The sequence below is a fragment of the Malania oleifera genome, chromosome 3 (assembly GCF_029873635.1).
Source record: "Malania oleifera isolate guangnan ecotype guangnan chromosome 3, ASM2987363v1, whole genome shotgun sequence".
Taxonomy (NCBI): domain Eukaryota; kingdom Viridiplantae; phylum Streptophyta; class Magnoliopsida; order Santalales; family Ximeniaceae; genus Malania; species Malania oleifera.
Genome location: NC_080419.1, coordinates 23,702,254 through 23,715,292, shown reverse-complemented (window position 1 = coordinate 23,715,292; position 13,039 = coordinate 23,702,254). Strand labels below are relative to the sequence as shown.

The 13,039-nt window shown below is 35.3% G+C and overlaps 1 protein-coding gene across 1 annotated transcript in view; it reads left to right on the top strand.

The window, feature by feature from the left end:
• Window positions 1–13,039, top strand: part of LOC131150297 (isoleucine--tRNA ligase, chloroplastic/mitochondrial) — a 66,594-nt gene that overhangs the window by 50,216 nt on the left and 3,339 nt on the right. The window lies entirely within an intron of this gene.

Below are 13,039 nucleotides of genomic sequence, written 5' to 3'. Positions count from 1 at the left end.
TGTTCCTTTCTTCCACCTTCTTACCTATGATCCTAAACTGAGTGCCAAATTGGTATCGCAGCCATGACAGCTTAAAGACTCCTTCGAAGCCTCCATCACACCTTGACTAATGGATCTCTTCACCCCCAACTTTTTGCTTATCCTTCTTCTTCTGAGCAGTGGAGGCTGTCATTGATTAAACCCTTTGGGTTTGGGTTGGTTTTTGAGTGCGCTGCCTCTTTTTGAGGTGGAGAAAGGAGTCACTGCCTTTGAAGGATGCCTGCATTGATATATGCTGGTACGTTGGTTGAGGAGAGCAGATTGAGAGCCACAAATTGGAGTTTTAGAAAAAGAGAACTCTATCTCCAAACTCTGGATACTAATGCTGGCATTAGAGCTACTCATGGTCATGGAAGCACTTGAAAATTTGTTTCACAGATTTCATCCTTATTCCTTCCATTTGTCAAATATAAGCGATAGGATGATAATCATCTTCCTATTTTAGGAGGATTTATGGGTAAGAAGCAACCTTTTTCTATTGCATTCCATTCTCTATTTTGCCTAACCACTTTTTCTAATTCCTATTTCTTCTTTTCTAGTCCTTGAAGAGGATAATATATCTTGAGACAAACCCAAATGATGGGGCTTTATGGAATAAGTTATTTAGTTGTCTTTTTGAGTGTTGGGTGTACTTGAGCTCATTGGAGCCTTTTTCGCTAACTTCCTATAGAGTTTGGAGGAAAAGGGATGTTAGCAGATTATTTTTTTTATGCAGTCTTTACATTGTTTTGGGGTATATGGTTGAAGAGGAATGCTCATTTCTTTAGAGTTCATTCTATGCCGCTTCATTTGCTTTTGGGATATAACTGATTTTCATCCTTCTCTTTGGGCTTATTCCTTTATATGTTTAATAGGATTTGCTTCTCCAACTTTTCACCAGGATTCAGTGGCGCTGCTGACTTGAGTTTTCCTTGTTCCTTTGTGTTTTCTTTTTACCTATCTATTTTTGTTTTCTTTAGGAGGCTGTCTTAGATTCTTTTTTAAAGACAAGGGTAGAGCGTTATCATGCAAGGATTGTAAAGTTATTCTAGTTGAAAGCCTAACCACACAACATAGAGTTGTAGTGTTAGATATATGCATTAAAAAATGGAAGAAAAAGGATAAAATAAACCAATATAAGAGAATTAGGTGGTGGAACCTAAAAGGAGAAAATATAATAAAATTTAAAGATAAAATTATCAAAGATGGGGATTGGACAATAGAGGATGGGATAGACACAAATACTCTTTGGAGTAGATTAGCTAGCTCTATTAAAAAGATAGCAAAAGAGCTTTTAGGTGAATCAAGGGAAATGAAAACTAAGGTGTAGTCCCAAGAGGGGGTGAATTGGGTTTTAAAAATTTCTTTTAACTCTTTTTATGGATTCACAACTTATTGTAAGTTAAGTATTCAAACAAGGATGATTTGAATTACAATATATGCTAAAAATCAATATTCACTTTTAAAACTTAAGAATAAGTAAATTGATCTTGCAGCATTGTCAATTAACACCCAACCAAAGATTTTGATTCAGTCAACACAAACCAATGATTCAAAATATAATACTCTTAGCTTTTGAATAATTCAATCAATCACTCAAAACACAAGATACTTAACCAATTGTAAGAATTGCAGCACTTCCTTGATTCAGCGTTTGCAAAAAACTTAGCTTAGAGTTTTAAATAATGCCCTATATGAATGAATATTGGTGTACTTCTTTTAACCAAGATTTCCACAAACGATTAATCAACGTACTCCCTTTAAGGTTTCCGCAAAAGATTAATCAACGTACTTTCTTAAATTAAAAGTTTTCTCAATCTCAAACTTTCAGCTTCCTGCACTTGAACACACAACCACACAATTAAAGAGAAAGGGTAGAGAGTGAGACCAAGTTTTTTACGAGGTTCGGTTTATCCCCAGCCTACGTCCTCGCCTTAGGCAAGACCACCTAAGGATTCCACTATAACGTTCCTTTGTGGGCAGAACAAACCGTTACTATCCCTCCTTTAGGGTGGAGCCCCCTCTCCAAGCGATACCCAATGCTCGGTACGACGATCCAATAAACCTGAACCATCAAAGAAACAAGGAAACATGAAAGATTTCTTTCGTACAAGAGATGCTCTCAGATTGAGCCGGTTAGTACAAATATAGCTCATCTAATATACTTCAAAACAAATATCAAAGAGAAACTGAATTGAAGCTCAAGAATGTATCGCCGGAATTCTTCTCTTGATATGAATCTGTAACTCAGAGGTTTGAGCTCAAAGAAGAGTGAATAGAGACTCAGTATATCTCAGAAATTCTCAGTAAGAATGTGTGAGCAAGAGAGCTTTGAGAGAGAGTGAGCAATATGGCTTGAAAGCGGATTTTTCAATTCTTGGTACTGATTTGATATGAGAAATCATGTATTTATAGGCTCAAAAAGTGTTTAATTCATGTTGCTCAAGTTACTTGGAGTGTTTCCCAAGTTTATACGAAGTTTGGAGCACAAGCAATATAATTTTGAATTTTAAAAACTTTAAAAATAATAGCCGTTAACAAGGGTCAGGCGCCCGAGGCTTTGGGGTCAGTCGCTGATTCTTCTGAACATAGTGTAATTTTTCAACTTGAAACAGGGTCAGACGCCTTAGGTTTTAGGGGTCAACCGCTTGGACCTACACTGCCTGTTCAAAATTTGTTCAGAAAAATCTTCAGGCGCCTAAGGTCTGAAGTTCAGTCGCCCGAATAGTTATAAAATCTGTTTTTTTAGTTTAGTTTCAAAACCCTGAGCCATCTTGCTTTGTTACTTTTAAAAAGCTTTTTCCGGGGTTTTCAAAATAAGGTCTCTAAGTCCATATCAACCCCTAATGAGTTTCAAAGCATTTCAAAATGATATTTATAATGAAGTACTTACATAAGTCATCCTGAAAACATAACAACTCTCTAAGCTTGAAGTCTTCATATATCTTTGCTTTGAATCCTATTAGACTTAAGCTTCAATATTCTTTAAGCTTTCACATGTTTAGAACATCTTGGTCTTCTTGAGCTTTCTTTTGATCACTTTGTTGATGGAGTATACTTCATGGTACTTGTGATCTTGAGCTTTCATTTCTTTGATCCTTTTGAACTTTGTCATACAAGGTTTCTTGAAATATCATCACTTAAACAACAACTTGTTAAATTAACCTCTATTTGTTATCATCAAAACAAGATTCGAAAGTCATGTTAGGCCAACAGTCTCTCCCTTTTTGATGATGAAAAATAAGGAGCAAAGATGAGAGAACCTTGATAAGGCTCCCCTTTACAATAAGCATGCCTTTTAACAAATATGAAAATGATGATTTCAAATAAAAACTCAATAAGTTAAAATCAATTATATTATGTTATAATGCATTATAGCTCATGTCAACATATATGCTTATGGTCTCATTCTTCTTATGTTCTTATTTTTCTCATTATGCTCATTTTTGCTTTTACTCCCCCATGCCATCTCATGCCAAGATTATGTGTTTTACATATTTGCCACGCTCTCATGGTTGCTCTCTAAGATGCTCTGTTCTTATGTTTGCTCTTTAAAATATCTCTCACCCTTTGACATCAATCAAAAAGAAATGAGGAGCATAGTCACAAAGAATCTTAGGATAGCACATAAAAAGCATAGTCATATAGTCATTAAAAATTGCACAAAGTCATAAGTAGGGGAGTGTCAAGCCAAAACTAAACGCAAACAAAGCAACACAAAGACTCAGCCAATTCATAGATTAGACTTTCATACAACACAAAATAAATCAAACATCATCATCATCATCATCATCATCATCAGCTTCAGCTTCCTCTTCATCACCCTCCTCACTTCCTTAGATTCTTCATCAGATGAAGCATCACTCCGAGGGGCAGAACTGGTATCCATGGGATCAACACTATGAGATGAGCTAGCCCTATACTATTCTATGCGAGGAAGGCGCTGGTCAAGTGAAGAGCAGGTAGTGTGGAGTGAGGATACGTTCTCCTGAAGTGATTGGAGGCCTGAACGCATATCTCTGCTGAAAGTAGTGAATTCATGATGGAAGGGGATAAACCAAGAAGGCATATCAGTAGTAGGTCCATGTTGCTGTTTTGGAGGAGGAGGTACATCTGCTGGCCTTTGAGGTCGTCCTCCTTTCAAAAATCAACCCTGGTCATGCTTTTCATATCCCATTTGCTTGAAAGTTGTGGAAGTGAAAAGGTCATACCTAGTACGCTTGATGAACAATTCAGTAGGGGTACTAACGTTAAGTTGAGCAAAGATAAGGTTTAGAACACCACCATATGAAAGAGTGACTTCGGTAGCTTCCAATTTAGCCCACATCCAAATTACGCTAGAGAGATCAAGTTTCTTTCCTTTTAGCAAACACCATAACACAAAGCAATCTACGTAGGAGAGGTGATCATATGAACTAGCTTTTGGTAGGATGTTGTTTGTGATAATTTTCTGAAGTATTTGAGCCTGAAGATTCAGCTGTTTGTACATAGGAGGATGGCCAAAGTAAACAAGTTCTTCTACCATAATTAGTGGTAAAAATTCTTTGGGTGTGAAACCTTGCTCTATAATCCATTTTTGAGCAAAAGTTGTACATTCAAATTCACTTGGGGTAATATGCAAAATAGGAGCCAAGGTTTGTGGAGTTAAGACTATCTTCTTTCCTCTAACCTCAGTGGTTAGGACATTTTCTCCATGGATCATATTTGCATAAAAAAATTTACTAAGTTGGGATACAATTTTTTGGATTGATAAACTACAAAATTCTTTCAACCGATATTCCTAAACATAGGTAGGATTTTCGGAAATTCTGAATCAAAGAAGGTGGTATCTATGACCTTACCAAAAATTGGTTACGTAGAACGGAGATGAGTTCGATATCGAAGCTTCGATTGAGGAGTGACAAGCCATTGTTCAATGTTATTATCATCTCTCTCGGAAGAAGATCTGCAATTTGTTGTAGTTTTGGTGCGAGACATCTTTGATTTTTGGAGGATGAAACAAATCAGCCAAGGGAAACCCTAGAATCCATGGTAAAAGGTGTAGGAGAGTGATTGTGAGGCTTTGATTCGAGGGATTTTGAGCTAAGAATTAAGGGAGATCAAGAGAAGGAGGCTTGGGTGAGTGATGGAGCAGGGTTCAGTAGCTTGGAATCTGAAAGGGTAGGGTTTTTCATGCTAAAAATATATAGAACCCGTGAGGTCAGGCGCCTGAAGATTTGGCTCAGTCACCTGACAATTTATGAAATTAATTTTTCAGCAGGTAGTAGCACCTCAGTCACCTGAGGTCTGATGGCTCAGGTGCTTGAGCCTCCAATTTACATTGTTTAGTTGCCTGACCCTCTTATCCTTCTAAATAATTTCTTTTCACTCAACACGAACTTTTCCTTCTTTTGATTTATCATATTATCAGGCTTCAAATATCCTTTCAAATTGACTTCTGAGGCATATGGCATCCTTGATTTTGAGGATAAGTCTTGTACAATCCAAGCTTTCTTGATTACGCCAACAATACCATTTTTGTATTTGTTTTAATGTTATAGTCTTTCAATAAGCTCATGAGCTCTTCTTTTCTTCATTTCAACTAGTTCAATATTCTTGTTATTGGATTAATTGGTTCTCTTATTTTCTAAAAAATTAAATCCTAATATCTTTGGAGTCCTTTTTATCTAGGTACCCATACTCTCTTGGGTCCGGATGGTTTACCAAGAGTTGATTCTTTTATTCTCCAAATTTGTCTGATTTTTGCACCCTTCTTTTTAATGGACATTCAAACTTAATGTGTCATTTCTCCTTACATAGAAAACATGTGGTATGTGTGTAAGCATTTGAGGAGGTGCTAGCATAATCTTTGGAGGCTTTTGCAAAGTACCTCATGTAGAGGTTTTTTTTCCTTGTATTCTCAACTCCATTGAATCCTATACCTTCTTTATTGAAGGACATTCTTTGTGCGCCAATCATTTAATCAAGATTTTTTTTTCCTCTAGTGAAGTTGTAAATTATTATATTTTGATCCTCAATTTTCTTTTCAAGGCAAAGTATTTCTGAATTTTTAATTCCTTTGCTGTTAGCTTGCAGCCTTACTAGTTCTTTAGTCATCTGATTTATTTTGCTTTCAAGTACATCAATGACTAGGTCTTTTTCTTTTTTAATCGAAGCTGGAGATCTTAAATCTTCTAGTTCTTTCATCATCTTTTCATTCTTGCTTTCTAATCTCTTGATTTTTAAATCCTTTTCCCTTTCAGCGAGATTTTTAGATTCTAATTCTTTTATCACAACTTCATTCTTATTTTTCAATGAAGTATATCGTTTAGTTACTTTAACTAAAATCTTATGAGCTTTGAATAATTCACTTTGTAGTTCTTCATAAGATGGCATACTCTCATCATTGGATTTATTACATGAATCATCACTATAATCATTAAATGATTTGGATAAGGAGCTTTGTTCTTCATCATCGTCCCATGCCATAAAGCAAGCAACCTCTTGGTTACTTTTTTCACTCTCTGAACTACTTGTACTAATATTATCCCATGTAGTGACTTTTATTGCCCTTCTCTTTTTCTTTTTGGAATCTTTCTTAAGTTGTGGACAATCCAGTTTTATGTGTCCAACTTTCTTATAATTATAACATGTTGGAAGTTCAGCCTTTGTTTTCTTCTTATTGATTTCCTTTTCTTCATCTTCATCTGATTTTGAGTTCCGGATTTTTCTTGTAAATTTATTCTTCTTTCTAAGGATTTTTGCAAGTTTCTTGGTTATGAAAGCTATTTCATTTATATTCATCTCTTCTTCATCTTCATCACTAGAGCTTTCACTTGAGGCTTTAAATGCAATGGATTCCTTGTTTTTAGATTTTCCACTTCTTTCGTTTATTGCCATCTCATAAATGAGTAGAGAAACTATTAATTCATCTAGGGAGGTGTTTTTCAAATTTCTTCTTTCAGTTATTGCAGTGGCCTTAGGTTCCCAAATCGGTGGAAGTCCTCTAAGAATTTTTTTGATCATTTCATAAGTTGAGTAATTTTTTCCTAATGCATTGAGGGACTTTATTATATGGGTGAACCTAGTGTACATACTAGTGATGGTTTCATCCGGATTCATCCTAAAGGCCTCATACTCGCTTGTGAGCATGTCGATTCTATTATCTCTAACTTCTACCGTTCCTTCATAGGTTACCTCTAGCTTATCCCAAATTTCTTTAGTTGACTTAAATGCCATGACCCTATTGAATTCATTGACATCTAAAGCACAATATAGTGGATTCATGACACTTGAGTTTACTTGCATCATTTTATAGTCATTATCGGTCAAGTCTCGTTCTTCTTTAGGTACTTCTTTACCATCTAGTAATTTAGTAGGAATGTAGTCACCATGTGTGACAACTTTCTATACTTTCCAATCCATAATTTGTATATATATTCTCATTCTTTGTTTCCAAAAGGTGTAGTTTACACTGTAGAAAATAGGGGGTCTAGTTAAGGATTGTCCTTCGGCAAAAGGGGATACACCAAGGTGTGCCATTTAGATCTTTATATAGCTTGTATTTAAGATTTGCTATAACCCCGCTTTGATACCAATTAAAAACTAAGGTGTAGTCCGTAAGTTAAGTATTCAAACAATGATGATTTGAATTACAATATATGCTAAAAATCAATATTCACTTTTAAAACTTTAAGAAAGAGTAAATTGATCTTGCAGCAGTGTCAATGAACACACAAATTAACACCCAACCAAAGATTTTGATTCAATCAACACAAACCAATGATTCGAAATATAATACTCTTAGCTTTTGAATAATTCAATCAATCAATCAAAACACAAGATACTTAACCAATTGTAAGAACTGCAACACTTCCTTGATTCAGCGTTTGCAAAAAACTTAGCTTGGAGTTTTAAATAATGCCCTATATGAATGAATATTGGTGTACTTTTAATCAATATTTCCGCAAACGATTAATCAACGTACTCCCTTTAAGGTTTCCGCAAAAGATTAATCAACGTACTTTCTTAAATTAAAAGTTTTCTCAATCTCAAACTTTCAGCTTCCTGCACTTGAACACACAACCATGCAATTTATAAATTCAAAAAAATTAAAGAGAAAGGGCAGAGAGTGAGATTGAGTTTTTTACGAGGTTCGGCTTATCCCTAGCCTACATCCTCACCTTAGGTAAGACCACCTAAGGATTCCACTATAACGTTCATTTGCGAGCGGAACAAACCGTTACAATCCCTCCTTTGGGGTGGAGCCCTCTCTCCAAGAGATACCCTACGCTTGGTACAACAATCCAATAAACTTGAACCGTCAAAAAAACAAGGAAACAAGAAAGATTTCTTTTGTACAAGAGATGCTCTCAGATAGAGCCGATTAGTACAAATATAGCTCAACTAATATACTTCAAAACAAATATCAAAGAGAAACTGAATTGAAGCTCAAGAATGTATCACCGGAATTCTTCTCTTGATATGAATCAGTAACTCGGAGGTTTGAGCTCAAAGAAGAGTGATTAGAGACTCAGTATATCTCAGAAATTCTCAGTAAGAATGTGTGAGCAAGAGAGCTTTGAGAGAGAGCGAGCAATATGGCTTGAAAGTAGATTTTTCAATTCTTGGTATTGATTTGATTTGAGAAATCATGTATTTATAGGCTCAAAAAGTGTTTAATTCATGTTGCCCAAGTTACTTGGAGTGTTTCCCAAGTTTATACGAAGTTTGGGGCACAAGTAATATAAATTTGAATTTTAAAAACTTTAAAAATAATAGCTGTTAACAAGGGTTAGGCGCCTGAGGCTTTGGGGTCAGTTGTTTAATCCTTTTGAACATAATGTAATTTTTCAACTTGAAACAGGGTCAGGCGCCTGAGGTTTCAGGGGTCAGTCGCCTGGACCTACACTGCCTGTTCAAAATTTTTCAAAAAAATCTTCAGGCGCCTGAGGTCTAAAGTTCAGTCGCTTGAACAGTTATAAAATTTGTTTTTTCAGTTTAGTTTCAAAACTTTTAGCCATCTTGCTTTGTTACTTTTAAAAATTTTTTTCCGGGGTTTTCAAAATAAGGTCTCTAAGTCCATATCAACCCCTAATGAGTTTCAAAGCATTTCAAAATGATATTTATAATGAAGTACTTACATAAGTCATCCTAAAAACATAACAACTCTCTAAGCTTGAAGTTTTCATATATCTTTGCTTTGAATCCTGTTAGACTTAAGCTTCAATATTCTTTAAGCTTCCACATGTTTAGAACATCTTGGTCTTCTTGAGCTTTCATTTGATCACTTTGTTGATAGAGTATACTTTATGGTACTTGTGATCTTGAACTTTCGTTTCTTTAATCCTTTTGAACTTTGTCATACAAGGTTTCTTGAAATATCATCACTTAAACAACTTGTTAAATTAACCTCTATTTATTATCATCAAAACAAGATTCGAAAGTCATGTTAGGCCAACAGGGAAGATTCTCAAATAGTAAAGAAAGTTGGTGGTGGGATAAAGATGTACAAAAAGCCTTAAAGATAAAAAGAATTTGGTTTAAAACGTGGCAAAAATGTAGAAATAGGGATAACTTTGAAAAGTATAAGGAGATAAGAAAAGATGCAAAAAAGGCTTAGTGGAGCTAAATACTAATCATTTAATAGTTTGTATGATAAATTAGATACAAAAGAAGGGAAAAGAGATATATTTAAACTTGCTAAAGCTAGAGAAAGGAAAAGTAAGGACTTAGAAAATGTAAAATGTATAAAAAGTGAGGATGATATTATCTTGGTTAAGTACGAACACATTAAAGAAAGATGACGAAGTTATTTTAGTAAGTTGTTCGATGGAAACCAAATAGAAGGCTTAAACTTAGAATTGTCAAATGAGGAAAAGACTAAAAATATGAGATTTATTTACAAAATTAAAGTTAATGAAGTTAAGTTTGCACTAAAAAATATGAAAAATGAGAAAGCTATGGGACTAGATAACATCCCAATTGAAGTTTGGAAATGCTTAGGTGATAACAGAATTATAGGGTTAACTAATTTATTTAATACAATTATAAAAACTAAGAAAATGCCAGATGAATGGAGGAAAAACACTTTAATACCTATATACAAAAATAAAGGAGATATTCAAAATTGTAATTACTATCGTGGAATTAAACTTATGAGTCATACGATGAAATTATGGGAAAGGGTAGTTGAACAAAGATTAAGGTTAGAAATGAAGGTCTTAGAAAATAAATTTGGTTTTATGCTTGGGAGATCTACCACAGAAGTTATATATCTTTTAAGAAGATTTATGGAAAAGTTTAAGAAAAAGAAGAGAAACTTGCATATGATATTTATTGACCTTGAGAAAGCATATGATAGGATACCTAGGAAAGTTCTATGGTGGGCTTTAGAAAAAAAGGGTGTATGTAGTAGGTATACTGATGTCATTAAGGATATGTACGATGGAGTCATGACTAGTGTAAGGACTATAAATGGAGAAACTAGAGAATTTCCGATCACCATAGGTGTACATCAAGGATCTGCTTTGAGTCCTTATATTTTTGCTTTAGTGATTGATCAATTGACTAAGAGTATTCAAAAGGAGGTTCTATGGTTTATGTTGTTTGCATATGATATTGTATTAATTGATGAAATTAGGGACTGAATAGAAACTGAGTTAGAATTATGGAAAGAAGCTTTGGAATCTAGGGGCTTTAGGATAAGTAGAAATAAGACAAAATATATGAAATGTAATTTTAGTAATGATAGGAGGAATATTGGAGACAAAGTTAAACTTGATGATGAAGAAATAAATAGCACTTGTAGATTTCGATATCTTAGATCTATTATGCAAGCTAAAGGAGAAATTGAAGATGATGTAATGCATAGATTTAAAGCAGGTTGGGTAAAATGGAGAAGTGCTTCAAGTGTCCTCTATGATCGTATAATACCCTTAAAATTGAAAGGGAAGTTTTATAGGACAGATATAAGACTGGCTATGCTATATGGATTGGAATGTTGGGTGACGAAGAAACATAATATCCAAAAAGTAAAAGTTGTCGAGATGAGAATGCTTAGATGGATGAGTGGTATAACATTGAAAGATAAATTAATGAATGAACACTTCCCTATAGAAGATAAGATGAGGGAGGGACGACTTAGATGGTATGGACACTTGCAACATAAGCCGCATAGTGCACCAGTGAGGAAGAGTGGGTTAGTTACTGTGAGGGCAGTAGAATGGGTAGGAGTAGACCTAAAATAACTTGGGATGAGATAGTGACTAAGGATTTAATATCCATGAATCTGTCAAAAGAAATGGTCCATGATCACACAAATTGGCAGAAAGGATTCATATACCTAACCCCTCCTAGTGGGACTTAAGGCTTGGTTTTGTTGTTGTTGTTGTTAGGAGGCTGTCATCTCCTCCACCTCCACCCCCACCCATCCCCAGGGACAGGTAGTATTTATGTTTTCTCTTCTCTTAATATAATTTCTTTTTCTATTAAAAAAAATCTTATGCCATATTGGGGTCTGGGAGGGCATGACGTATACAGCCTCATCTCTTCATTTGGACAAGCTATTTTTTTTTTTTCGTCATATTTGAGTGTAAAACCCTTATCGTAGGATCAAGGCTTTCGCTGGTCCCAACTATTTATTGGAAAGGGAATATTTTTTCTGTTGGAAATTATTTTAGGCAAGTCCCACCTCCAGCCTACCTCTATTCTCTTCTCTCCTCTCTCGTCTCCTCTCTGTCGTCAAGTGCCTGTCCATGCAGAATCACTTGTGCTTATTTACACACATTACCCAGGAGATCTTCACATTCTTGTTTCTGCCTTATTTGCATCAACTTTCACATTCTTGTTTCTGCCTTATTTGCATCAACTTTCTCATTATTTAACTTATGCCAATTGATAAAGAAGTGGTCTGTTGGGTTATCCCACATCGGTTGTGGAAGGGGCGGGTGGTCAGTTATTAAGTGCGAGGGAAAACCTTAACCCTTGAGCTAGCTTTTGGGGTTGAGAAGGCCCTAGACCACCCAACACTTGTATCAGAGCCTAGTTCACCAACATTCTCCCTAATGTGTCGTGCCGAGGGAGACCCTGATGATTGACTTGCTGGGAGAGACCCCGATGTGTGAGGGGGAGATTTTTGGGTTATCTCACATTGGTTGTGGAAGGGGCTAGTGGTCAATTATTAAGTATGAGGGAAAGCCTCAACCCTTGAGCTAGCTTTTGGGGTTGAGAAGGCCCTATACCACCCAACATGGTCAATCTGCGCTTTCTTATAGTGCTGCCCTGGGCAGTTTCAGCTTTTTGTGCCTTATGTATAAATGCCTCAAAAGTGTCAATTGTACTAGGGAGTCATGCATCTTAGTTGCATGAAGACTTCCATGGGAGCTCATATATTTGCCAAAACATTTTTTCCATTCTTTATCCATTTAATTCCTGACCTTATTTTTCATTCATTGCAATTAGCGTATTAATAGTATTAAAATTTTATTATGCTTTGTCACGTGGACAAGTATCCTAGACTCCTAGTGCATGCTGGAAGAATACTTGCAGTGAACTGCTAGTACATTTTGCCATGTGTTAGAACTGGCTCTAATCGAACCACAAGAAGGACCTGGTTTGACAATACCTGTTTAGTTATTTTCTGTATCCGAATATTTTCTTGAATTTAGAATCTGAAACTATAAATTGCTGCGGTTTTATCATCTTTTTTCTTTTTCTATATAATGAATAAATTATTTGTGTATTAACTATAACAAACCTGAGTGAAATAACAGTAGTAAAACGCATGGAGGGGAAGACTAAGGGAGATGGAGTGAGAGATAAGTAACAAGGAGGAGGAAGATAAAATTGATCAGCATAGATTCACTGGTTGACTTCATTACAAAATCTTTTAAACATTCTGTAGCATACTGTGCTAGGACAAAAACACACCTTAGAATTATAAATAACCAAATATCGCAGAAACACTCCTAAACAGCATTATTTCTGACATTAACCACATGAATAAACATTATATATTGGAGCCTTTGATCTAATAAAGGTG